This window comes from Gopherus evgoodei, chromosome 1 (genome assembly GCF_007399415.2).
Source record: "Gopherus evgoodei ecotype Sinaloan lineage chromosome 1, rGopEvg1_v1.p, whole genome shotgun sequence".
In the NCBI taxonomy this organism is placed as follows: domain Eukaryota; kingdom Metazoa; phylum Chordata; order Testudines; family Testudinidae; genus Gopherus; species Gopherus evgoodei.
The window spans coordinates 100,235,316-100,261,942 of record NC_044322.1 but is presented as its reverse complement, the minus strand read 5'-3'; the positions used below and the strand labels follow the sequence as shown (position 1 = coordinate 100,261,942).

Below are 26,627 nucleotides of genomic sequence, written 5' to 3'. Positions count from 1 at the left end.
AACCTTAATCCTGGCATTTCCTAATTTTTCAGTACTTGACTTTGCAACCTTAATGTTTGTGTAATGTAGTATTTTGTATGCAACAATACTGCAGGGTGCTACAAATGTATATATCTAGGAATAATGTGATGCAATGGAGCATTTACACTGAATGTCCAGAAAAGAGTGCTAATGGCGAAAATTATTAGGATGTGCAAGACATGTAGAATTTAACCAGAGAAAGCACTAGTCTGAATCAAAGCTAATCCCATTTTCAAAAATGCCTTAGGCACTTAGATTAAGTCTCCTCCCAAAAATCATTGTTGAATTTGGGACACAGCCTCCTAAGTCACTTATGGTATGTCTGTATAGCAATATAGACCAAGAGGAGTGAGCAACCCGGCTCAAGTCGACAGACTTGGGCTAGCAGGGCTCATGCTAGTGCTCTACAAATAGCTGTATAGACAGCACTTTGAAGTTGCAACTCAAGCTCTGAAGACCACCCACTCCCCTAGGCTTCAGAGCTTGAGCTCCAGCCCAAGCCACAACTTCCAAGCACTGACTATAGAGCTGTTTTTAGAGTACTTGCATGAGCCCTGCTAGCCCACATCTCTTGGCCTGGGCTGGGAGGTTCACATCTGCTGGCCACAAAAGTACCTTAGGGAAATTTTACCAAAAGGTATTTTGAACTCTTAAATGTTAAGAGTCATATCAAATATGTATTGCAGTGATTTTGAAATATTTTAAAAGGTACATTTAAAAACATATTTTTATTGTGGTGACAAATAAGAATCTTACACAAATTAACTCATGCATTTTCCCCCCTCTTTTACAAGTAGTTCCAGAATCTTGTGTCATATAATGTAACTCCTTTCTACCTTTTTGACTACATTAGTAAAGATGGCGCTGTGTTGCTAGAGCAGTGACTTGATTTTAATTTTTTGTTTACATCTCAAAGAACCAGAATGATCGTTGGATCTGAGGTTTTGAATGCTTTCTTCCCCTGCTCAGCTGGGGTGTACTCCAAGCAAATTTCACATTTATAAACAAATAAATAAAATAATCCTCAAAACAGCCAATTCCTGAGATAGACAGACAGAAGGAAAGACAGATTAGCATGCTGAGGAGGACTAAATTTCAGGTCACCACATAAAAGATGCCTCCCCAGAAAAATCAGCAGAGAGCATTTTCCGAACCCCGTGTGAGATAATCCAAGGGAGAGTACTATTTTATCAAATGCATCTGCACAGAAATAACAGCAGGCACACTCTCTATGACCTTATTCTCTTCTTTCTTATTGTGATAACCATACATGCAGTACAAACTCAATCCGTTTGAGAGTAATTAGAGGCTCACATGAAACCAAAGAGATCAGCACTTTACTTACATACTCTTTCTTTGACTAGAATAATAGGTTTACCATAGCAACCTGATTATAGAAGAAAAGCTACTACCAAATACATCCGAAACTGTCTTTAAAATGCCAGGGCATATAGAAACAATTAAACACTTGAGGACTATAGTAGTCTGCACTTTTTCATCCAGGAAAGCAAGCACTACACCTTGTGAGACTGAAGAGGAACAACTTGACTCCAGATGTTTAATATCAAGTGGCTTCCATTGCCTCTTGTTACACAGGGGTGGCTAATGTTTTTGAGCTGTATAGTAACTGCAGATCAAGGAGGCTTTGTGATGCTATTAAAAAGCCTAACATATCCAATATCTATTTGTGAGGGACAAGGGTCCAAACCCAAGAATACCAGGATAATTACACAGGCATATATACCGGCCTAGGAGCCTAATATTTCCAAGCACTGACAGTCAGTCATTCTTTATGTAATTTCTATAAAATCCTGCTTTCCTCACTCAGACCAAACTCCCACGTAGACAATAGGAGTTTTACCTGAGGAAGTACTGGCTGAAAACTGAATAGCTTCAAATATTCAGCCCTTTTAATTTTACCCACCACTTACTATACACACATTTTCATTTCCTATTGTCCAGCCAGTGCTTGTAAAAAGAATAGCTAAAGTAAGTAGTGCCTAGTGTGATATTAAATCTGCCCCCTCATGCAATTTGCTGTGACCATTAGAATCCTGAATTTGAAGCAATTTTTAGCTGCCTACAGAGGGTGATTGAACCTTCCTTTTGTACAGGCAATTTTGATTTCAAAACAGTGTGCTAGAACTACATAATTTGTAGAAAAACAGATTTCTGCCCTTTTAATGCTTGAAAAAACACCAGAAAGGTTCAGAACACAGAACAACCAATGTAAAAGTGAACAGTAAATAAAAGAAACTTTTCTTCCTTCAGAAATATCACCTTTCCCTTTCAATAGCAGCACATATTTGCTCTGTGCATTTTATTGGGAATTCAGACATTTTATACAAGAACAAGAAACAAAATGATTAATTTGGCTTTATGTAAAGCATTTGAAGCCAAATGGCAAAATTAGCTTCTGGCCCAAGCTGGACTTGTGGTGGAACCATACCATGCTATGGGGAGGAATAGTACCTTACGAATGGTGTAAAATAGAAGATGGTCTCTTGAAGAGCGTGTGATGGGTTGGATCACAGAAACCCCCCTGGGAGCTGCCAACTGATGTGCGCAGACTACCTATGCTCCTGTTATCCCTGCTAGCTTGGAACTCCAGCACCCTGTCTTGCTGAGCCAGACACTCCCATCTGCTCCAACAAAGACCCAGGGTCTGAATTACTTGTCCCAACGTTTACCTGAAAAGAGCTCACAGAAGTGTGCTTGTCTTTAGCACTCAGATGCCCAACCCCCAATGGGGTCTAAACCCAAATAAATCCATTTTAACCTGTATAAAGCTTTTGCAGGGTAAACTCATAAATTGTTCGCCCTCTATAACACTGATAGAGAGATATGCACAGTTGTTTGCTCCCCCAGGTATTAATACATACTCTGAGGTCATGGCTACACTTACAGTTCTGCAGCGCTGGTAGTTACAGCTGTGTTCGTACAGCTGTGTAGGGCCAGCGCTGCAGTGTGGCCACACTGACAGCTACCAGCGCTGCAGTGTGGCCACATTTGCAGCATTTGCAGTGCTGTTGGGAGTGGTGCATTGTGGGCAGCTATCCCAGCATTCAAGTGGCTGCAACGTGCTTTTCAAAAGGGGGGGTGGGGTGGAATGTGACAGGGAGCGTGGAGGAGACAGAGAGAATGGATTTTTCGAGTTGACACTGTTTTCAGCTCCCTGCCTTGCAAGTTCTAAGGACTGGAAGACACACAGTGCCTACCTTCAATCATTTTAAAAGTTCTGACCCCCTTCCCCCACCCCTCTCTCATTCACTAAATGCAAATTATGCACTCCTAAATAGCCGTCAGACCAGATAAGCATCTGCTCAACATGGACTTCCCCCTCCCCCTCTGCCGTGTGAGCGTGCTGTTTCTCTCTTCAAGCAAACAGCTGTGAACATTCCAAAGTAATTCCCCTGCCTGCCTCTGCTCACTCAGCAAACAGGAGCTGTGTTTGTTTTTTAAATAAGCAGTTTGGCTGAACTCCGAGCTCTCCCTTTCTTCCGGTTTGTTGTGGACAGGAATTCTGGGATACCTCCTTATACCCCGGAGGTCAATAAAAGCGCTGGTGGGGTCCACACTTGCTGACCAGCGCTGGATCACCAGCACTGGAATCGCTACATCCGAGGCTCGACCGGGTGTACCACCAGCGCTGCAACCAGGGAGTTGCAGCGCTGGCTGTGCTTTGCAAGTGTGGCCACATCCTAAGTTGCAGCGCTGTAACCCCCTCAAACAGCGCTGCAACTCTCTAGTGTAGCCATGGCCTGAGTTAATTAATAAGTAAAAAGTGATTTTATTAAATACAGAAAGTAGGATTTAAGTGGTTTCAAGTAGTAACAGACAGAACAAAGTGAGTCACCAGGCAAAATAAAATAAAATGCGCAAATCTATGTCTAATCAAACTGAATACAGATAAGATCCTCACCAGTTCCAGGATGCTCTCTTTTATTGACTAATTTCCTTTTAGGCTAGGTCCAGCAACCACTCACACTCCCTGTAGTTACTGTCCTTTGTTCCAGTTTCCTTCAAGTATCCAGGAAGACTTCTTATGTAGATTGGAGCATTCCAAGATGCATTGTTCCCCAAGTGCTTCCTGACCAGCTACTTAACCTTGCAAATTCCTTCCTAAAGAAGCAGACCAAATGTCTCACAAAGCTTGCTTAATTTCTAAGTAAGTATACAGCCAATATTCTTAACCTCAAGTAAAAAATGATATATGTGTACAAATAGGATGAATAGATATAGTAGAGCATAACCTTTACAGAGATGTTACATGGCACAGGCAGCACAAAACATATTCCAGTTATGTCATATTCCCATAAAGCATTATGGGGTACAGCATCACAGAGGGGTCATGCCTTTAAGATAAAGCAGCATTCTGCCTCTTGGTATGGCCAGCTCAATCTACCAGATAATTGTGAGTAGGACCACAACCTCACCTCCTTGCCATCACTGGGTCACTGTTCACCAAAGGCAAAGACCCTGCAAGTGCTGGGGCGGCAATTATGACAGGACGTTGTGACGGCTTTGCCAGCAGGTAGGCTCTTTGCATACCCCACCCCTGAACAGATCTGCAAGATAAAGCCTGTCTCAATCTAGCCCCTAGCATTTGCTCTCAGCCGGGCTAAAGATTGCTTCCACATAGACAAGTCCTGAGGTTCCTTATCAGTTTTTATTCTGCTGTTTTGCCCACTTTCATGATTTTAAAGCCATTGTAGTGCTAGCAAGTGGTCCTAACTCCCAGATAAAAAGTAAATTTCTAGCTCTCATGGTTTTAGAGAAACGCTTGAAGTGATGTGAGTCCACCCTGAAATCTTGAAAGCAAAGTAATGGGGAGGAAAAAGCACCTTTTTTAAAGCTCATGATCTTGGAGGGGCCTGATTCTGACATGATTTTTGAACGTTTAGAGTTGGCAATACTGCTGATGTACTTCTATTGCACAAACGGGAGCTGAGTGTGCAGAAGAGCAGAACGCTGAAGAAATACTTCAGAATTTGGCCCACAGAATAGAGAAAAAATGCAATATATACTTCTGGAATGTTGCACGGAAACTTTAATTGTTAGTTTTGATATGAGCATGTTACTGTTTATGCTTCCTGGCTGGATGATCATAATGCTTAGAATCAAATTTCTGGTTGGAAGCACTCATATTTATAACTTCATTATTTGCTTTACAGAAATATTTTCTAATATTTATTGAAATTTGCTATTTCCATGAACCAGTCAGCTGAGCTGCTAGAATGCTACATTCTTCAGTTTAAAGGAAGACAACAAATCTGTAGTTAGTGATGCAACTCTAGCTAGGGAGCACTGTAACTGCTGTGCTGTAACAGTTTATCTTTGGAGCATTATTCAGTAAGAGGAATTGGAAACTGCTAATTGTGGGTGCATGTAACTGGCTTATGGTAAAGCCTGGTACTGGATTCCTAAGAAGAAAAGAAAGTGAATCCTGTTATAATTTTCACTTTAGTATTTGGAGGAGTCCTATAGAAAATCCAGCTGTAGTCTCCCAAGAAGGATATGAATTAGAGGTCTGTGTAAATACTTTAAGTCAGATAGAGCAGTTCTGTAGTACAGAACTGGTAAGTAAAGTAACACAGCTTACCTCCCCTCTGTGTAGGTAACACTTGAAAACAAAGGGAAAGAACTAAATTGTTATCCCTTTACCAGGGAGGTCACAACCCCCTGCCCCTTAGGTCCAGGCAGAAGTTATGGCTCCCTCCTACCATTCTTCCATGTACTAGGTAGAAATCTTGCCCTGCTGCTTTTACTTATTCAGCATAAATCACAATATGGACGTGAACTGTTATTTTTCTTTGTGAAAGATAACAAGTTCAGCTGTTGAAATCTGGAAAAAGAAGTGCAAAACATGCTAAATGTGTTTACTGAATCTTGCTTTTCAATTCTATCCCTTCAGGATGCTTAGAACATAGCAACGTTTCCCCTACACTGAGAAAAAAAGATTCTTTAAACAGCTGAATGTCTGGCTTGTCTCATTTGAGAGATGAAAAATTGGGACATATGTCTTTATGCAGATTCTGGACAAATGGGAGGTAGCTTTCCACCAGCAACTTGTAAACAATGTCATCTGTACTCTCTCCTGACATATTGGAACAAGGAACAGTTTTCCCATTTTGCAAATATTTCATGAACATGCTTCAGCAGAGTTCAGTTTGTTTCAAAGGCTTTGCTGTGCTTGAAGATTTGTGACACTAAGGGATTTTCACCCTGTAGTTTGAGATTCAGAGAGTTGCGTTATGTCAGCAAGGAAAAAGGGATCGTACAACCACTGCCGGCTGCTCAGTCTGGGGAGTTCAACGCTGCATGCAAAATGTGATTCAACTCTTGGGTGTAAATAATCCCTCTTGTAGTAAAGAACATTAGATCTTGCTTGTGCAGGTCCTTGCTTGTACGTCCAGTGTGAATGAGGCACATAGTATTAATCACAACACATCAGATTGTCACCGATATCTATGCTATGCTCAATGCTGGGTACATATACTTATATGAGACCACATATGCGGCCTGGTATCCTAACTCTGGCAGTGGCCCACACAGCATGCCTCAGAGGAAAGTGAAATCTCCCTATAATGCACCTAATCAACTATGCAATGCTTCACTTGTGAAGAAGGTCCTTCCTAACACCTATAGCAAGCACCTTTCATGTGGAAACATGAGATGCTTTAGGACTCAGATCAATAGCTGCAAGGATCAAGAAGGATTCTCTCAGCACTGCGAAGTGGCTTGGTTAATTTTTTAAGAGGTGGTAGAGAGAAGATTGCCTTCCTTTTAAAATTCATTCACTGATCACACTTTTCTTCTATCACACTTGGAAACATCAAAGTCTACATCCAGCTCCTCTTACATGAGTGTGCAAAATTAGAAAGTAAAGATGTGAGCTTCAAATCCTGCATTAAAGTTTTATCATAATAAACAGAAAGTGAAAATTATGTTATGAAAAAGAAATACCGAAGGGCTACATAAGAAATAACTTGGGGTATCAAACTTATTCTGTGAGAAGACCAAATTACCCTATGAGTCAGAGTCTGGGGACCAGAAATAAAAAATTCACAACATGAGTCTAATTTTGCAGTTTTTGTCCAACTGTGGAATGTGCCTCTTTACTTAGTTAAAATGAATGTGATATTTAGAAAACTTTAAAAATGTAAAAGATTTACTCTTTTCAACTGTCCTTTAACTTACCCCACTGTGCACCCTCTCCTTTTGTGAGTTTTCCCTATTCTCTTCCAACACTTTTGGAATTTCTTACCTTCCCAAACCAGGGAAGTCATTTGAGAACCCTCCTCGGCCAAGCACTACCCAAAGGCTGATGTATCAAAGCAGCAGATGATGTAGAGTTCCAATGAGTGAGTAAATCGTATCAGTACATTTCAACAAGATGCCCTTTGGATGGAAGAGAGACACACACCCTCTCGTACAGTTCAGAGGATGCAGATCCTCTAATAAAGGCCCCTGGAGTAGTAGGGAAGCAGGTATAACTATCTGCTATAGTTTTGATTAAGAAGTCACTTGTTTTTTAAATCAATCAGAAAAATGAAAACATGCCTGAAAACAACTCATAAAAAGTTATTGGCAGCATGACTGCCTCAAGAATATCAAGGCTGAAGTGCTCAGCTAGGGATATAAATGCTCCTGATAAGAGCTTCTTTGGATCACACAGACCTCAGATAAAATGAAAATTGCTTTAATAAATCTAAAGCAGTCTTTCCAGACTCCACACCATTCTGAGTAACTTTCTGGCTGCAGATTTTTAATACAGCACTTATTCTTCCTGCTTTGCATTTTAAGAGTACAAAACGTTTGTTACCCACTCTAATGCAAGCACTTTCTGTTATCATTGCAGCCGAGCTTTCAATGACAAGCCTAGAGAAAGTGTGTTATTTCTATAGCACCAAGTCAAACCCAGCAACCACCTCCACCAGTACTGGTTCAGTTTCTGCAGCTTTCGTGGTATAGACACATTATTAGAATGGAACACCAGCAGATTCTGAAGCATGTGTACCACGAATGCCGCTACACAGCTGGTGATCACATAGGTGCCAAAGGTCGTCAGTGATGGACAGCCTTTAAGCTGACCACCTTAACGATCTAGATAGAAATTGATCTGGGAAGTACTCAGAGACCTGCCATCATGACAATGATAAATAGTGGAGTAGATGCGTCTATATTTAGGAAAGTAGCCACATTTATATGAGTGTCTCTTAAGGTCTTCACTCCAAAGAAAAACTTGCAGCACTAAGTTTCAGACCCTGGGTCAAGTGACTTAGGCTCACAGGGCTTGGGCTGCAGCACTACAAATAGAAGTGTAGACATTTCTGCTCAGGCAGGACTTCAAGCTCCAAGACACTCCCTTCTACTGGATTCCAGAGTCCATGAGGCTGAGGGCGGTTGTTTGAAGGCCATAAGTGTGTGGGAGGGAGGGGGGGGTTCAGGAAAGATTTGTGTATAATTTATAGTTCTGCTCAAGTGAGCACCTCCCTGAAAGGTCAGTTGGAGCCCTTACTTTGCAATCTCCACTTATTTCAAAAAGGTATGCAGAAGCCTTTGCCAAAGGCCCTGCACCCTTACAGGTTGCCCGTCATCCTTGCCTTAGCCACAGTACAGCTTGTAAATTATGCTGGGGATGAGGCAATTGTTCCCATGAATGTTCTGAAGTGCTGCGGAATCCTTGTCCCAGCTCCTGTGCACTTCAGAAGCTCACAGAAACGGTTGCTTCAGCCCCGTCTTTAAGAGACTGGCTAATCCACCAAGGCCAGGTCTACACTACAAACTTACATTGGTATAACTAGGCTGCTCAGGGTTGTGAAAAATCCACACCCCTGAGCAATGCAGTTAATCCAACCCAGCCCCTGTGTAGACAGCACTGTGTTGGTGGGAGAGCTTCGCCCATCAACATAGCTGCCAACTCTCGCGAAGGTGGATTAACTACAACAATGGGAGACACTCTCCCATTGGTGCAGTAGCATCTTCACTGAAGTGCTACAGCAGGGCAGGTGCACTGGTGCAACTGCACCACTGCAGTGTTTTGAGTGTAGACCTGCCCTGAGAAGCTAACTAGCCATGCACACCTATCTGTGCAGCATATCCTTCCTTGAGTACTCAATAACATTACTAAAAATATCAATTGTACATGCTCAGCACTTGATTTTCAGAGTTGTGTGAGTCAGTCAGATCAAAACCACTGTCCTGTGAAATACAGCCATGCAGGGCCAGATTAAGGCAGGGGCTGTAGGGATTGCAGCCCAGGGCCCCGGCTCAAGGGGGGACCCCACAAAAATAAATCACAGGTAGCGATCTCCAGCTCCGAGCTGCTAAATGTCCCATATCGCAGCAGGGCACTCAGGCAGGCTGCCTGCATGCCATGGCCCCATGCTGCTTCTGGAAGCGGCTGGCTGCTAGCACATCTCTGTTGCCCTTGGTGGGTGGGGGGGTGGGAAGGTGGATCTGTGCTCTGCCCCCGCCCCTAGCAGTGGCAAATGTGAGCTATAGGGGTGGCACTTGTGGGCACGGGCAGTGCACGGAGACACGGTGTCCCTCTCCAGGGGCACTTAGAGACATGCCAGCAGCCGGCCACTTCCAGGAGTGACGTGGGGCCACAGCACGCAGGCAACCTGCCTGAGCCCTGCTGTGCCGCTGGCTGGGAGCTACCTGTGGTAAGCGCCTCTCAGCCAGAGCCTGCACCTTGCACCCCCTCCTCCATCCCAACCTCCTGCCCCAGATCAGAATCCCCCTTTTGCACCAAGCTCCCTCCCAGGAAAAAGACTTGTATACAGGGGCCCCACAAAATCTAATAGTCCCAGGCCCACAGGAAAGTTAATCTGGCCCAGCAGCCATGCACTGCTCAATTCAGCAAAAACTATTTTCCGTGCTAAACGTAAACTTTTAAACCTGGTTGGCTTTGACTCAGACTTTTTTTCTGAACAGAATTTGTCTCTTTTTTTTTATCTGCTTTATTTCATAACAAGAAGAATGGATTTTCTTTTTCAAAAAATCTCCCTCTCTCAACAAATGTCTAACACTTTTACTCAGAATTCTAAACAATTACCATTGGTAAGAGACCTAACAAGGAATTTTTGAGCCTAACTGGTCAGAGTTTCAAAAAGTTATATGCTAGTGAAAATTAAGAGTTATTATAGAAAGTGTTATGCAACCTTCACAGTAGTGGTTTGAGACTAGCACCCTGCAATACTTAATAGAGGGACTGTGTCTGGAAGCTTCATTGCACAGTTAACATATGGCATCTGAGATCAACTCTTTTCCTTTTTGACAGACTAATAGCGAAGTACAACTTTTTCTTCTCTCCACAAATCCACTCAGTGCTACTCAACAGATTCAGTGTCAGATAGTCTTTTGCAGCTCTTGCTGATTAGTGGCGCTGATTTGTATCTTTCCCATTTTTAAAAAAAGTTGGGGAAAGAACCACTGCTGTGCTGTTACTTTGCTTTTCAGATTGTTAACTTGTTGACATCTGCTATCACCATCAAGACTGCATGCCTCCTCCATCTGTCTGCTCTCAGTAGCAGAGCTTTGAGGCGAGACTTCTTGAAGGCTGTAATTGTGTTGTTATATAGCAAGTAGAACCAATTTCTACTGAGCTACACTGAAGAATTAATCAAGCTATAGTTCTTAGAAAAAACAGACTTTTAGTCATGCATTTTACTTTTCCTAGTTAAAACCCTTCTATAGTTTCTGCTCTGGGACAAACCCTTGCAAAATACAATTACTATAGTTATGGGCACAAGTACTTGAAAAAAAGAAGGTGTTAGTGAAAGCCACCCCACAAAGGAGACATATGTGAAGAAAAAGAGTCTGACAGAAGGCACTGTTATAGAGAAAAGAGCTGCGGAGACAGAGAAGAAGGAAGGTATTAGGAGAGTGGGTTGAGAAGCAGAAAAAGGGAGGACAGATACTGAGCCAAATCCCCAGGGTGTAATAGAGAAAAATTTCTTCCATTAAGGCTTCCTTCTCTTTCTCTCTCCCCCACAGCAAGCTGTTTTCTCTATCAGGGAAGTCTTTCTCTTATCCAGGAACGTCTCCTCAAATGGGTACTTTCTGTGTTTCCACTCCCCCTCCTCCCCCGGCCCCTGCCATCCCCCTAGGGCAGTGTTTTTCAAAGTACGGGTCAGGACCCAGTAATGGGTCACGGAATGTCAGGCACTGGGTCACCTTGCTGATTCAAATTATAATGATCGTTGCCACGCAGCAGCTCTAAAGGGCCACGTGGCCGGGGACAGAAGAGGAGAGAGGTAGAGGGTGAGCGGGAACTGGGGAGGGGAGCAAGTTGGGGCTTGCAGGACTCCTGTGGGCTTCTCCCCCAGAGCCCAGGAGCTCGCTGCTGCCAGTGGGGAGAGAGGGACTCTTCCCCTGGAGCTCCTATGCTGCCTGCCAGCAGAGGAGAGAGGGGCCCTCCCCCTGATCTAGCTGCTGCCGGTGGGGAGAGGGCTAGGGGGAGTCCTCTGGCCCTGGCCCCAGGCCAAGGGCAGCCTGCCTGCACCCCAAACCCCTCATCCCTGGCCCCATCCCAGAACCCAGACCCCCAGCATCCCAATCCTCTGCCCCAGCCCTGAGCCCCAACTTGCATCCTGAACCCCTCATCTCCAGGCCCACCCTAGAGCCCTAACCCCCAGACAGAGCCCTCACCCCCGCACCCCACTCTGTGCCCTACCTTGGGCCACCTCCCACACTCCTTACCTTAGGCTTACCAAGGCTAGTGTCAAGTGCTAGTTATGTAAAGTGGGTTAAGCTGGAATGTATTGCAATATTATGATTTTATGAAAACACTACTCAAAAGACATAATTGTATTGCATCACGGACATCAACAATTTTCTTTAACTGGATCATGGTGAAATAAGTTTGAAAACCACTGCCCTAGAGTACCTGCACCATCTCTTGCTGAGAGTCTTCTTTCTATCACCATTTCCTCTGAGATGCTTTCAAAAACAGAAAGTAAAAAGAAAAAGCCACCATGAGGTAACGCCAATAAATCAAGTAAAGAGCACATTGCCGTCCACTAAAATTAATGTCTGTTCAGTAGAAATATGAAAAATGAAATATTATATTTGATTTAAAGGACATGACTTGAAACACTGTTGCTTCACCCTGACAGCTATCAAGACAAATACGTCTCATTGCCTTTTCAGTCATTCCAAATGTCTGATATTTAACGCAAGCTTCCATAAAAATATTTTCAAGGAAAGGAGAAAACATAACAAAACGGCACAACACAGGGGAAGCAATTAGATGTTTAAAACAAGAATAAGATATATGACACACAAGGACATTGTTGGAGAAACTGTGATTGCTCATGAGTCATCCTAACGTTTAATTCATTTGATTACCTTATCACCCAGAGGACTGACTGCTTACCCATTTTTTCTTACACGCGCTGCCATGTAATGAGTCATAGCACTAATTCCACAGAGATATTTAATTTGCAGATTAATTTACTAGAAAATGTCAACTCTTTTGTGGAAGTTTAATCACCAGTATGTTAACCTTGTTCATTTCCTGCTGAAGCTTGTTGTTCATTAGGCAGTAAATTTTAAAGATTTTTTTAGGCTTGTAATACAAGGATTTCTATTAAAATGTTTAAACCGCTAGACAGTTTGCTCTTTGAAGTAATAGCCAAGATTAAAACAGCTGCAAAACACTAATATGCAATGATTTTACTGCATAGCAACCATCAATATTAGTTGCAGATAACAGACTGCTGAGTTCAGAAACCATGGCAACAGATGATGTCACCCTGTGTATCTACCTTATTGATTAACTGTCACCTCAACAAGATTTTTTTTCTAGAAATGAAAGACATTACTTAGCAACTACATCATTTCTATTGACCTGCTCCAAGTTAAAACGCCTTTAACCACCACTTCTAAGCAATTTTTTTTAAGCTAACCCACCAGATTAGGTACTAACCTCTCATTATCAGGCTTTTTGTAACATCACTGTCTAATACAAGGGGACTGCCAGCCACAGATCCCAATTGCTTTACACCAACTACAATTATTCTTCTTTTTGATGGCTGAGAAGTTTGACTCTGAAAGGTAGTGTTCTCAAGAGAACAGAATGTGTAATGAAGGAATTAAAGGGCATGATCAGCCTGCTTTTGGAAAGCAAACATCATCTGAAAAATGACATATTCCTTTGTTTTATTTTTTCCTCTTTTGATTTCAAATCTCATTACTCAAATCTTTGTTGCAGGTCTCCTTGGATGTACAGAACACAAGAGGATTGGATAGCAATAATTTTAATCAGACTGTCAGTTGAGAATTATTAAAGAAAGCCTGCTAAGTACTCTATTGATCATTCTATAGGGTCAATCTTCTCTTCAAAAAACACCTGAACAAGGTCTCTAGTAACCCAGAAGGAAATGGAAATCTTTGTTACAAATATTACAAAACATCATCTGAAATACCAGTGTCCGTGGAGCTTTGTGCTTTGTCTTTTTAAAAGCAGAGCCATTGTTATGAGAAGGATCTTGAATTCCTTAGACTAGCTCTGAACTGGTTGCTAGCAGTATGAAAGTGGACAGCAGCATTGAAAACAGCAGTCTGACATCCTGCAGAGGCCCAACTGCTCTGGAAGGAACGCCACCAGACACAAATCACACATTGCTGCCAAAAGTCCTGCCTCGGTTGGGACTGCCATGAATTTTGCAAATCAGTCCCTTGGGGAACTTGCTTCTCTATGTGTGTCCCAGGAATAGGTCCACAAAAAGCAGCAGCAGCACACAAGTACCTTGCCCAGCTGCCTCCATCTAAAATGCAGTTCAGGCTCCATGCCTCTGACAGTTGTACCTGACTGTTTCCTGGGAGAGAATCCCATTCAAAAAAACAGATGAGAGTCAGTAACTATGGCTGGGGAAGCTACAGCGTATGTGGATCAAAAGGTAATCAGTCCCACCCAAAGGGCACGAGAAGGGGAAAGGGCCAGAGGGAAATCTATGGGTGGGGAGAGAAAAATGCCTAGAAATTATGGCCAGAAGCAAAGGATTGACAAAGCAGATTTACATTTTTTCTCATTAATCTGGGGCCTGCTAAAACCTTATATGATGCAGGTGTGGTATAAGCATTCAAGAAAGATCTAGGGATATGTGACGGGTTGGATCACAGAAACCCCCTTGTGGCTGCCAACTAATGTGCCAAGACTGCTTCTGCCCCCTGCCAGCTTGGGACTCCAGCACCTTGTCTTATTAAGCCAGACTTGCAAGTCTGCTCCAACACAGACCCAGGGTCTGAACCACATGCCCCAAAGATGCAGACTTACTGAAAGCAACTTAAGAACTGCTCCTGTCTTTAACACTCAGACGCCCAACTCCCAATGGAGTCCAAACCCCAAATAAATCCGTTTTACCCTGTATAAAGCTTATACAGGGTAAATTCATAAATTGTTCACCCTCTATAACACTGATAGAGAGATATGCACAGCTGTTCCCCCCGCTCCCAACACAGGTATTAATACATACTCTGGGTTAATTAATAAGTAAAAAGTGATTTTATTAAATACAGAAAGTAGGATTTAAGTGGTTTCAAGTAATGGCAGACAGAACAAAATAAACAAAATAAAATAAAACACACAAGTCTAAACCTAATACAGTAAGAAAACTGAATACAGATAAAACCTCACCCTCAGATGTTTCAATAAGCTTCTATCACAGACTGGACACCTTCCTAGTCTGGGCACAATCCTTTCCCCTGGTATAGTCCTTGTTCCAGCTCAGGTGGTAGCTAAAGGATTTCTCATGATTGCAGCCCCCTTTGTTCTGTTCCACCCACTTATATATTTTTTCCATAAGGCGAGAATCCTTTTTCCCTCTCTGGGTTCTCATCCCTCTTTCTAAATGGAAAAACACCAGGTTAAAGATGGATTCCAGTGCAGGTGACATGATCACATGTCACTGTAAGACTTCATTACCCACTTGCCAGCACACAGGTATACAGGAAGACTTATAAGTAAAACAGAGCCATCTACAGTCAATTGTCCTGGTTAATGGGAGCCATCAAGATTTCAAACCACCATTAATGGCCCACACTTGCATTATTACAATAGGCCCTCAGAGTTATATTTTATATTTCTAGTTTCAGATACAAGAATGATACATTCATACAAATAGAATGACCAGATTCAATAGATTATGAGATTTGTAATTATACCTTACAAGAGACCTTCTGCATGAAGCATACCCCAGTTACATCATATTCACACTCATTAGCATAGTTTCATAAAATCATATAGGGTGCAATGTCACAGGATATATAATGGCTTTTCTCTTTCAGTCTTTCCAGGAATATACCCTAAAATTCATCAGAATGCACACAAAATCCTCCAGCAGATGGAGAATTCAGGCACACAAAAGTCTTCAGCCACTGGAAAATCCATTTGGGACATTATGCCTTTGAGAAGGAATGATCAAAATTAAGTACACCTCTACCCCGATATAATGTTGTCCTTGGAAGTCAAAAAAATCTTACCACGTTAGAGGTGAAACCGCGTTATATCAAACGTGCTTTGATCCACCGGAGAGCTGCTTTACTGCGTTATATCTGAATTTGTGTTATATTGGGTCACATTATATAGGAATAGAGGTGTATAAGTAAAATGTATTATAAATCCAAACCATTTGAATTGAATTTCAGTTCTGTTCTTTTAAGGCAGTGGCTCTCAACTTTTCCAGATTACTGTACCCCTTTCAGAAGTCTGATTTGTCTTGCATACCCCCAAGTTTCACCTCACTTAAAAACTACTTGCTTACAAAAATCAGACATAAAAATACAAAAATATCACAGCACACTATTACTTTCCCATTTTTACCATATAAATCAATTGTAATATAAATATTGTACTTATATTTCAGTGTACAATATTCAATATACATACCCCTGTTGAGAACCACTGTTTAAAGGACACACAAACACTTTTTAAAATGCACAATCACAAAGAAATTTTGGAAGCCAGGGCTATGTTTTACCAAATCTTATACAAAGAAGTGGAAGAGTCAGGTAAGAGTAATACAATTTCAAAATCTGTGAATAGATCAGAAACATTCCAAAGTCAAATGAAGCAGAAACAGAAAAGTTTAAATCCTCTATAGAAATTTCAGAAGTAAAGGATACTATAGAATTTATGAAAAAATTGACAGAATAAACAGTAGAGGATATTGTAGAATTGTTAAAAATGCCTGATGGGTATAGTGGAGAATTTTATAAAAAGTTTAAAAAATATCCATGCCCCTCTTATTTTGGAAGCAAGTACATATGAAGTTATTACCCTGCCCGATAACATTGGAGGATGGCCACGATCTCAATGGAGGACAAAGACAGTACAAACTGTACTATCTATAGAACAAACTGCTAATTCCATATTGATTTACATTTTATTATGAAAAAAATAGAACTGCAGGCCAAAAAAAAAAAAAATCCCTGCAAGGAAAAAGCAAACTCTACTTCCCCAAAGGCAGTCAGCTACAGTACAACACTTTTAACCAGCAACGCAAGAGAAAGACTAAGGAGAAGTGTGGAAGGGGACAAAGGCTGGCCAAGTAGAGCACACCAAAGTGAAACCATCTCATTAGCTCTGAATTTGTCTAATCTGTTTATGAGGAACTACCCATCTGTTCTTCACCAATGGAGCGGGGACTCAAGGAATAAAACTATACATCTTAAATCCTGTCAGTGCCCACAATCATAACCAGAGCTATCCCTTACAGATAAATAACCTTGACCAACTCTTTTGTCCCATCCCTCCCCTCCTCAAATGACTGACAGAGTGATTAGCTCTGAAATATGTCTGGAACTTTAACAAATCCAGGCTCTGGTGGACCAGAAAAAGCCAAGCATGATCCATATTCCAGGTGTCCTACTGGAATGTGTCCTGAAGGCATCTCCATCCTCTTTTCTAGAAAGGCAGTTCTACAGCACAAGTATCACCATTGACCACAAATGTGACAATGTGGAACAAAGAGAGAGGCAGCCTCTTAGATAACCCAGGCTCAAACCATTGAACACTTTAAAGGTCAATAATAATACTTTGAATTCCAACCAGAAGCCACTGGCAAAAAGGAATGCAGTTATTGAAGCAATATATTTTGTGCTCCTGATGTAAAGCTCAGCCTAATATATGAGCTGCTGAATTGTAGCTCCAAATAGACTGCATTAAAGTAGTCTAATCTCAAGATGACACAGAGTTGAATGAGCACAATGAAGTCTGCCTCAAAAACTCAGCTTACCAAGTGCAAATGGATAAGCATGCTCTCTGACATGACTGCTACCCAAGCATCAGCTAGAACTCTTGGCTCTTATAAGCCTCCTAAATTGCAGACCCCATTCACAAATAATCCCTCCACATCACCAATTAGTGGTGCTATTGTTCTAACCAATTTTACTGGCTACTTGCCCAAACCAAACAACATGATCTCTTGTCTTTTTCAGACTGAGCCTCAGCTAACTAGTCCTCATCCAGAACAGAATTATCTCTTGACACTAGCGGCTGACTCTCATTTACACTGATGTCACATTACATTGCCAGATCCATGTAAAGTGGCATCAGTGGAAATGAGAATCAGGCCCTAGGCCATCCATTCCACTTCAGCAGCCAGGTTGGTGGTAATGGACATCTGCATCTGAATATCATCCATCTACTGCACACACTTTGTCCCTGTTCGCCCTCCTTGAACTATCATATTCTCACTAAACAAAGGGGAGAGAGACAGAGTAGAACCCTGTGGTGCTCAACACATGAGAGAACTCGAGATGGATAAAAAATTGCCCATTATCATACCCTGGGTTTTCCATTTCAAAATGAATTCCATCTCCTGCTAAGATGTTCTTTCTGATGATAAAAAATGAGCAGGTGGGAATAGACTGTGTCCACGCTGAGAATACTCTGGCATAATGGAGTCGCCTAGCTGGAATGCTGTACTTTCCCAGAGGATAATCTTTTCTCCCCGGCTATTGATACTGTGGCCTCCCAAGTTTGCTATCTCTCAGTTCCACTCTCACAGGCCACTGTGGCTCATAAATAACTTTATGCAGATGAAGTGGGAGGAAATATGGGTGGGGCACCGCTAGGAGCAGAATCTTCATGCAACATAAATGATTGTAAAAGATTTGAACTATGGCTATGCAGAAGACAAAATAAAGTTTCTTTATGTCTACTCTAATGCGTGTAAAGTCACACACTACTTTATAGTGCCCTGTGAACCACAGCTAGAGGAGTGCTGGGGCTGGCACACAAGGACTGTGGGTTACTCAGGCTTGTTGCTGAGAGAGTAGGAAGGATGAAGATAATTCAACAAAGTAATCAGCAAGAATTCATTTTTTCCTATGTAAAATGATTGGGGGTGGGCATAAGTGATGGGGGAGCTAACTGTAGAATACAGCAAAAGGCAGGAAATTATATTCAGATGTTAGGAGAAAGGAATAATGGGGCATTAGCTACGCAATAATCAGCAAACTTATTTATATCATCAGTAACGTGAAAATGCATGGCTCAAAATACACACAAGGGCACACATTAGAAAATGTATTTACACTTATTTAAGAAGTAAAGCAATCATCAGCTCTTTCCCCAGCAAAAGACACATCTGCTCTAGCAATTACAGTATATCCATTACACTGGGTAAGCCAGGTAGGTCAGTTCTATTCACCTAGCACAGGAACAGTTTGGATTTCAGAAGCTATGAAGAGGAAAGGGATCAGCAACCGCAACAGCTGCAGGTGACTGACAGAGCAGAGTGCTTTACAGCAAAAAGAGATAGATTGAGACTTCCCCCCTCAGGGATGAGAAGCCTGAGGGCAGGCAGATCACAGTGACAGAGTTAAATTTTTTTTGAAACCTTTATTAGCAGCTCTGGTACTGAAATAAATGATTCATTCATCTGTTCTGCCTCACAAGATCCCAACAATAAACACATCACCAATTTCTAACTGCTATTCCCAATGCCTTATTTACAGTTGCAATTAACTAAAAGAAACAAATGTATTTTCCTAAGGGCAGATGCATGCACACACACACACTCTCTCTCTCAATACACACACAAACACACACACACACACACGGGAATTTCCTTACCCCTTTGTCACTGGAATTCTTCAAGATGTGTGTGTTTCTCTGTGTATTCTATTGTGGATATGCATGCGCTCCAATTACCGGAGACCAGAGAGTTCTTGTAAGTAGTGTCTGTTAGTTTATGCCTGAGCCCTTGCTCACCTCATGCTCCACACTAAGGATATAAGGAACAGCACATACTGACCACCTCTCCAGTTCCTTCTCTATGTGATTCAAAGCAGAGAAGGAGGATAGGCAGTGGAATACAGGTAGGGACCACACATCTCAAAGAACTCCAGTTACAAAGGGATAAGCATCTTCTCTTTCTCTAAGCGTATTCCACTATGGGTGGCCGACAAGCAACACTCAGAAAAGAGGAGACCGAGGATGCAGACAATATGGATGCTTGCAGAACCGCTGTCCCAAAGGAGGAATCAGCAGAGGAGACTTGGACCAAGGTATAATGTCTTGAGGACTGATGTTGGAACTCCATGTTGCAGCCTGGCAAATAACAAGCAGGAATACCTCCTGAAGTGATGCCACTGAGGCTGCCTGTGATTTTCATAGAGTGACCCCTTACCCACGTTGGGGAAGAAGTCGTGCATAGTGATAAGGTAGGATACAACCAGAGACTCATTTGGAGATTCCCTGGGAGGAAATGGCTTGTCCTCTCAGTCATTCAGCCATGGCAATGAACAACCTAGGTGACTTTTTGATCTGTTTTGTTCTCTTCGGGTAAAATGCCAATGTTGTTTTTTTATCGAGGGAATGAAGTCTCTTCTCTAGGCTGAGAGCATGGGGCTTTGGGAAGAATGCAGGTAAGTGAATAGTCTAATTTGCATGAAACTATGAAACTACCTGAGCCATGAATTTCAGGTAGTCGTAGCAAAACTTGGCCTTTATAGACTACTGGGAATGGTGGGTCTGCCATTAGGGCCCCAAGTTCACCTATCCTTCTGGCTGAGGTGATGATGAGGAAGGCAACCTTCTTTAACGGTGAAGCATCAAGCATATAGCTGACCCTGCCATTCTCTTCAGTCAAGAGATCTGGGAAGGGTTGAATGCCGGTTACAGAGGTTGACACACATAGGAGATCTGGGAACCAGAACATTTGGGTGCTTTGTCTAATCAAATTTTCCAAAGAACTGGGGATAGCATCAGGATAGAAGAAAAGCATAGTTCAAATTCAAGGGAGTAGAAGAGCATCACCTCTAGAGTACCAGCCTTGAGTTCCCCTGGAACAGTAAATGGTGCACTGGGAGGTAGACAGATTGCAGGTAGGGGATCTGCACTTAGTGAAGATGCTGTTCACCACTAACTCATGCAACTCCTCACAAATTCTGGCCTCAGATCCATATACTCCATAAATATGGATGGGGAGGAAAAATAGTACGTGTTGTGTTTGACAGACAAATTTTCTATTCTAATTAATCATTGCTAATCAATGAGCAAACACTGTATTTTCAGTGCCCAGAAAATCATAGAATTTGGACTGATTAGAGCATCCTAATCCTTATTCTACCAGAAAAAATGTGGTTTTTTAGAAAATTTCTGATAGAGAAATGTACTATAACATGCAATTATATCTTTTACTTTCTGACCCGTTAAGAAATTATGACAGAAGTTCAGTGATTTTGCTTTCAGAACTTGAGTGTTTTATAGAACTGGAAACTTCTCCTTCCTGCACTCTTTTATATATGCAGTTAGAGCACCTTATGTGCGCATTCTGCAAACACAATACAACTTTGGCTAATAGAATATGAAGTTTCCCAATATATAAAATAAGAGGGCACAAAATATATTTTGTTTTATTGATTCTGAGTAACACTTTAAAAATTTTAATTCTGATAAGTGTCTTTTGACAACACAGTAATGGCTTTAAATATCTAAAAGAATGTACTTAACAATCTTAACTAATTTTTGTTCTTTTGTGAAGGTGTCAGTAGAAACTTTATAGCTAAGTTTGAATTGAGATTTAGTCATTAAAATAAGACTAAATTCCTTGTTTTTTCAGTCTTAAATTATTGAAATTAGTCTCCATATTTAACATAACAGATTCTCCTAGACCAACTGAATTTTCAAAATAATTTTCCTTCAAAAATGTATTCAATTTTTCAGAGAAAACATTTTAAAAAATTTTTTATTTAGTCATAAGAGCCTCAAATTCCGTTGGCTCCTTTTCCTAAAGGCTCACGGTAACAATGACATAAAAGTCAAGGTCTTTATCTTCACCAGCCCTCAAGGGCTTGGGCCCAGGATACCTAAGAGAACCTAAAGCTCTGCAGCTCAGGAACAATGTAGCTTTCTACCACAAGGACAAAGCTGATCTGTGCAGGAGACAGAGAGATTTCTCAGTCAGTCCAAGACTGTGGAATGAACCTCCATGAGAACTAAGGGCCATCAGAAACCTCCCCACCTTTGGCTCCACATGCAAGGCATATTCTTTGATCCATCTTCTCTAATAGAAACACAGAACAGCATTAAAACATTAAAAAACAAGCAAAGAAAAAAACACCACAACAAAACACCCCGCTGTACACACAATTCTTTCCCTGCCGAGAAGTTGAGAGAAAGAACAAACCACTTGTAACTGATGGTAGTCATGTTGCTAAATGCTCTACAGGGAAGCTCTCAGAGTCTACGTTAATGAGGGTGGCATAAGAACGTACACAGAATAAAGTCCAGATTTCTCCCACATACAAGCATTCATAACATCTCACCAAGTCACTTTTCAAATTTTTATATAGGACCAACTAAAAGTTACCCCCATGCTTTGTCATAATCTAGGTGAGCCCTGCAATGAGTGCCGATGGGAATTGTCATACTTATGTTTTTTGATGTTACCCAGCCTACCGCCCTGAATCTCTGGTTCTGCTCCTTATACATTCCTTCCCACTCTTGATCCTTGAGAACTAGGTAAAGTGGCGAGATAGCAGGGAACATGCAGAGTGAGTGAGGATGGTGTCATGGTGCTGCTGTGATGAGTAACATTGTAGGTGGGTAGGGGAAAAGAGTGTATGTGGAACAACGGTGTGTGGGGGGGAGTAGGATGATAGAAAGACAGAACAAGGAACAATGGTCTCAAGTTGCAGTGGGGGAGGACTAGGTTAGATATTACCTATTTCACTAGGAGGGTGGTGAAGAACTGCAATGGTTACCTAGGAAGGTGGTGGAATCTCCATCCTTACAGGTTTTTAAGGCCTGGCTTGACAAAGCCCTGGATGGGATGATTTAGTTGGGGTTGGTCCTGCTTTGAGCAAGGGGTTGGACTAGATGACGTCCTGAGGTCTCTTCCAACCCTAATCTTCTATGATTCTAAGAAAGACAAGTATGCTCAAGAGTGGAATGGCCAGGAAGAGAATGAGGAGGGGAGATGGGATGGGAGATAAGTCTCTGTGCTTCTACGGTGCACCAGGTGCAGGCAGCAGTGCCATGAAGAGCCCTGGTTGTCCCAGGTTGTGTGCAGATGGAGCTTCACAAGACCTTGCTGGATTGTGTGTCGGAGAGCTTGGGTACCCAGCCTGAGAGTACACTGAAACCCGTAAGGTTAAGGATCACTTAATCTTAAAAATAAGTATGAGCTCAGAGTTAACCACCAAAAGATGGACTTTTCTGCTATGTGTATAGACCAGGGATCGGCAACCTTTGGCACACAGCCCATCAGGGAAAGCCGCTCGTGGGCCAGGACAGTTTGTTTACCTGCAGCGTCCACAGATTTGGCCAATCCCTGCTCTCTCTGGCCGTGGTTCCCCATCCGAGGCCAATGAGGGCTGCGGGAAGCAGCGGACAGCACATCCCTTGGCCTGTGCTGCTTCCCACAGCCCCAGTTGGCCTGGGACAGAGAACCACAGCCAGTAGGAGCTGCAATGGGCCAAACCTGCGGATGCTGCAGGTAAACAAACCATCCCGGCCTACTAGCGGTTTTTCCTGACAGGTCGTGTGCCAAAGGTTGCCAATCTCTGGTATAGACTTTACCTATAGACAGACATGTTGTGGTAATTTAGCTTCCTCGATCTGAGGTCAGAGGTCAAGGTGCGAGGAATTGGAGGTATGCTTTGTGGCTTGTTATACGTTGAAAGTACAGGAGGATTTGTTGTGGAGCTCAGGAATCAGCAAGCGTATTATGATGTTTGGGTCAGGCGTGCAAGTTGAGGTTGTTGTGGATACAAAATGTGGCTTAGCTGGTGATTTTCTGTTGCTCTTCATGATTATAGTGTTAAGGAATGCAGTGGAGTTTTGTTTAATTTTGGACTGAGAAAGTAACTTAGGATTTGGCTCATTGTCTAAATGCCATGGAGGTATGTCCTGTTTTACAAAATATACCAGAAGACAGGTGGCCTGATTCTGATCTCTACCAGAGCAAAGCAGAGGGCTTGAAAAGCATAGATTAAAGGCTAGAAATCAATGCTAAATGAGTGAGGAAGCCAGGGGTGGAACTCTAGTAGAAGTGTTACATGTACACAGCAGCTGGCAAAGGCAGACTGCATGGATGCATGGATGGATAAATAAAATTGATATGCAAGCCAACTAATATATTTGGAGTTTATTTAATGTTAAGAACCCTCTATACATCTTTTTAAAAAGTATACTCTTCTATGCTTACTTGACAGGGGCTTCACTGTGTAACAAAGTTCTCAAGATGATGTAATTTCAAGTCTATAGATTATGTTATGATGAAACAAACCAGCATCAATGCAACTCTTCAGGGATAAGTCATTACATCAACTCAACGTTAAAATGATGCCAATGTATATCTAGTCTGCAGAGATAGATGTCAAAAAAGAAATGAAGCAATATTGGAAGGCTATTGTGAATAAACTGCACTGACAAAATAAAAACAAAAAAGTCTGTTATTAGAAAAAATAAAATAATCTCAAAAATGTGTCAAAATATTTATTATAATACCATTGGGAAATAAATCCACAGAAGCAAGAGAATTCTTAGTTAAAGCTTCCATAGCACTCTCAATATAGTTCCCTATGCATAGGCCCTTATCTGGCCATATATCATGTTTGTGCCAAGGCATACTCTGGTCCCAACATCACCGGGCATCATTCCACACCATTGAAAAAATATTTCATTGCTATTGTGTTTTAGTATGTGTGTATGAACAAGTATCGTCACACTGTGTATGAAGAAGTATAACTTTAATTCATCAAATGTAAAAGGATTTAAGTCTCAAAGGCCTCGGCATGGAATATTTATGATTTTGTGGGGTTATGTTTAAGACTTTACACTTTTATTCCAGAGATTTTGCTATGAGACTCCCCAAGTTTAAGACTCCCAGTTATGGCCACCATCATTCTGGACTAAATTCACTTCAAAGTCAGTCTAAATTTTCAGCCACAAGGTTAATGGGGAGCCATATACCCTAAGTTTATATTAATACAGAGGCTTGTGTTTAAGATGACTCTATCCTACGTTTAAGAAAGATTACTCAAGATCATAAGCTAAATCCTGCATGGTATTGCTTTGGTGCACTAGTATGTAGATGAAGGGATATTAAAAGGCTTCTTCCCCCTCCTTCCCCAAGCATATCCACTCAGCAGCAGGGCATAATTTCTGTTCAACACTAGGAAGGGGCCACCAGAGCACCATGATCTGCAGTAAGGAGAGAGGAGGAAGGTATGATTTCCCAAGTAGGGGATATGGCCAGAGGCCAAAGATAGCCATCACACTTGTTGCAGTCAGCAGCACGAGCCATCAGAGGGCATACATTGTATGTGTTCCCCTAGCCAGCCCTGAACACATTCTATCATGCATGAGGATGGGAGTATTGCATGAGTAAAGCAGGCAAGATGGACATACAGGAGAGAGGGAAAAGTGCAAGAACACCGCTATCCACCATGTGTGGCCTGTGAAAAAGCCAGTGAAAATGGCAGTCTGCTGTCTCCTTGCTCCATCTGGTAAAAAAGACAGTCCTAGAAGGGGTAGAGAAATGGCCAGGTCAAGACTGATGCACTGCAAGAAGCGAGCTGTGCCACCTTCATGGATGTAAAGCATATATCACCCATGCACACTGATAGTCCAACAAGAAATTATGCCTTTGACACTCACTTCCTCTGTGGTCCCTTAAGGGAGCTGCAGCTGTGCACCAACCCTGCCAGTCATCAGGAGTTTATGCAAAATGCCTAATCTAGACCCCAAAATGCCTAATCTAGACTCCAAAATGCCTAATCTAGCATTAAGGGGAAACAGTCCTCAATGACATAATCCATTGTTACTTAAACCCTCTGTTTTTTTGCCCTGGAGCTCTCTCTCTCTTTTCTTCTTCTCCAAAGTATTTCTGTCTTTCATGGAGCTATAGTCTTCCTGATACCTGACTCAATAATTAATGTGTAAAGTTATTGCTTGCATGCATTCATAATCTTTCCCTCTCATGAAAATGTGAAGGAGGAAAAATTATAAGTTGTCAAATGTTTCCAGAGCCTCTGTCCATGACAGAATGATAGAACCCAATGCTGTATTTAAAACACAGCTGAATAGATAAAAATAGTGTTTAGCTTTTATAGTCATTACGAACCACAGTAATTTATTGAACCCTTCAATCAGCAAAAGAAACAAAGGACTGGGAATGGGTGAATGACTCATTTCTTTTCCTGTTGTGTACACTGCCTTTCCAATAACTGGATGATCTAACAGCTAAATAAAACTGTACTAATGTATTTTAGAAAAGAAAGAAACAAAATATTTCACAAGCAAACAAAAATTGCTGGAGAGAAATAAAGGAATTCAATTGATGTCTGGCTCTTAATTACTAATATATATGTGACAGGATCCCTGGGGTGCATCATGGGACTGTGGGACTGCTGGTCCAGTCTCTTCTGTTGGAGTCTTCAGTCTTCTGGAGTGTCCTTGTTGCTAGTTGCAGTGTAGGTGGAGAGAGAGAAAAGGCCAAGCATGAGGCCACTGTGTTCTGTTTTATAACCTCAGTCCATGTGCTTGGAGAACACAAGTCCAGGCATGTCTGGGGGCATTGCTGAGTCTCCAGGCAAGGTTGAGCAATTCCCCTGGTGTGGCCTTGTGCATTGTAGCTCCCTTGCTGGACAATGGCTGGTGATGTCTGTTCAGTACCCACCCAGGCATTGGTTACCTCCCTTGTCATTGACTCTGGAGAGCTAGTATCTGGCTGCTTCCCAAACCACAGCATATTTTAGTGAAAGCCATACAACACAATTCTAATAATTTTATATGCATTAATGATCCACATATTTAGATGGAACATTGGGTTTCAGCAGATCATAGCCTTTCCACTGATACCTCACATGCCGTGCTTTATATGCAATATCACAATTATATATAGATGAGGAATATGAGGGTTACAGGGTGGTCCCCTGAGGTGTAGTGTGTCACAATATACGAAGAGTGCATGTGAAATAGCTGGGAGGGTAACCATGGACTTTTCAAAAAAAGAAAATTGTTCTTTCAATGTGAACACTAAGGGTACATCAATTAAAAACCCATGGCTGGCCCATGCCAGTTGATTTGGGCTTGTGGAGCTTGGGGTAACAGACTGTTTAATTGTGGTGTAGACATTTGG

The 26,627-nt window shown here is 41.9% G+C and overlaps 1 protein-coding gene across 1 annotated transcript in view; it reads right to left on the bottom strand.

Moving 5' to 3' along the window:
• The window catches only part of ITGBL1 (integrin subunit beta like 1), a 236,091-nt gene that overhangs the window by 24,826 nt on the left and 184,638 nt on the right, over positions 1-26,627 (bottom strand). The window lies entirely within an intron of this gene.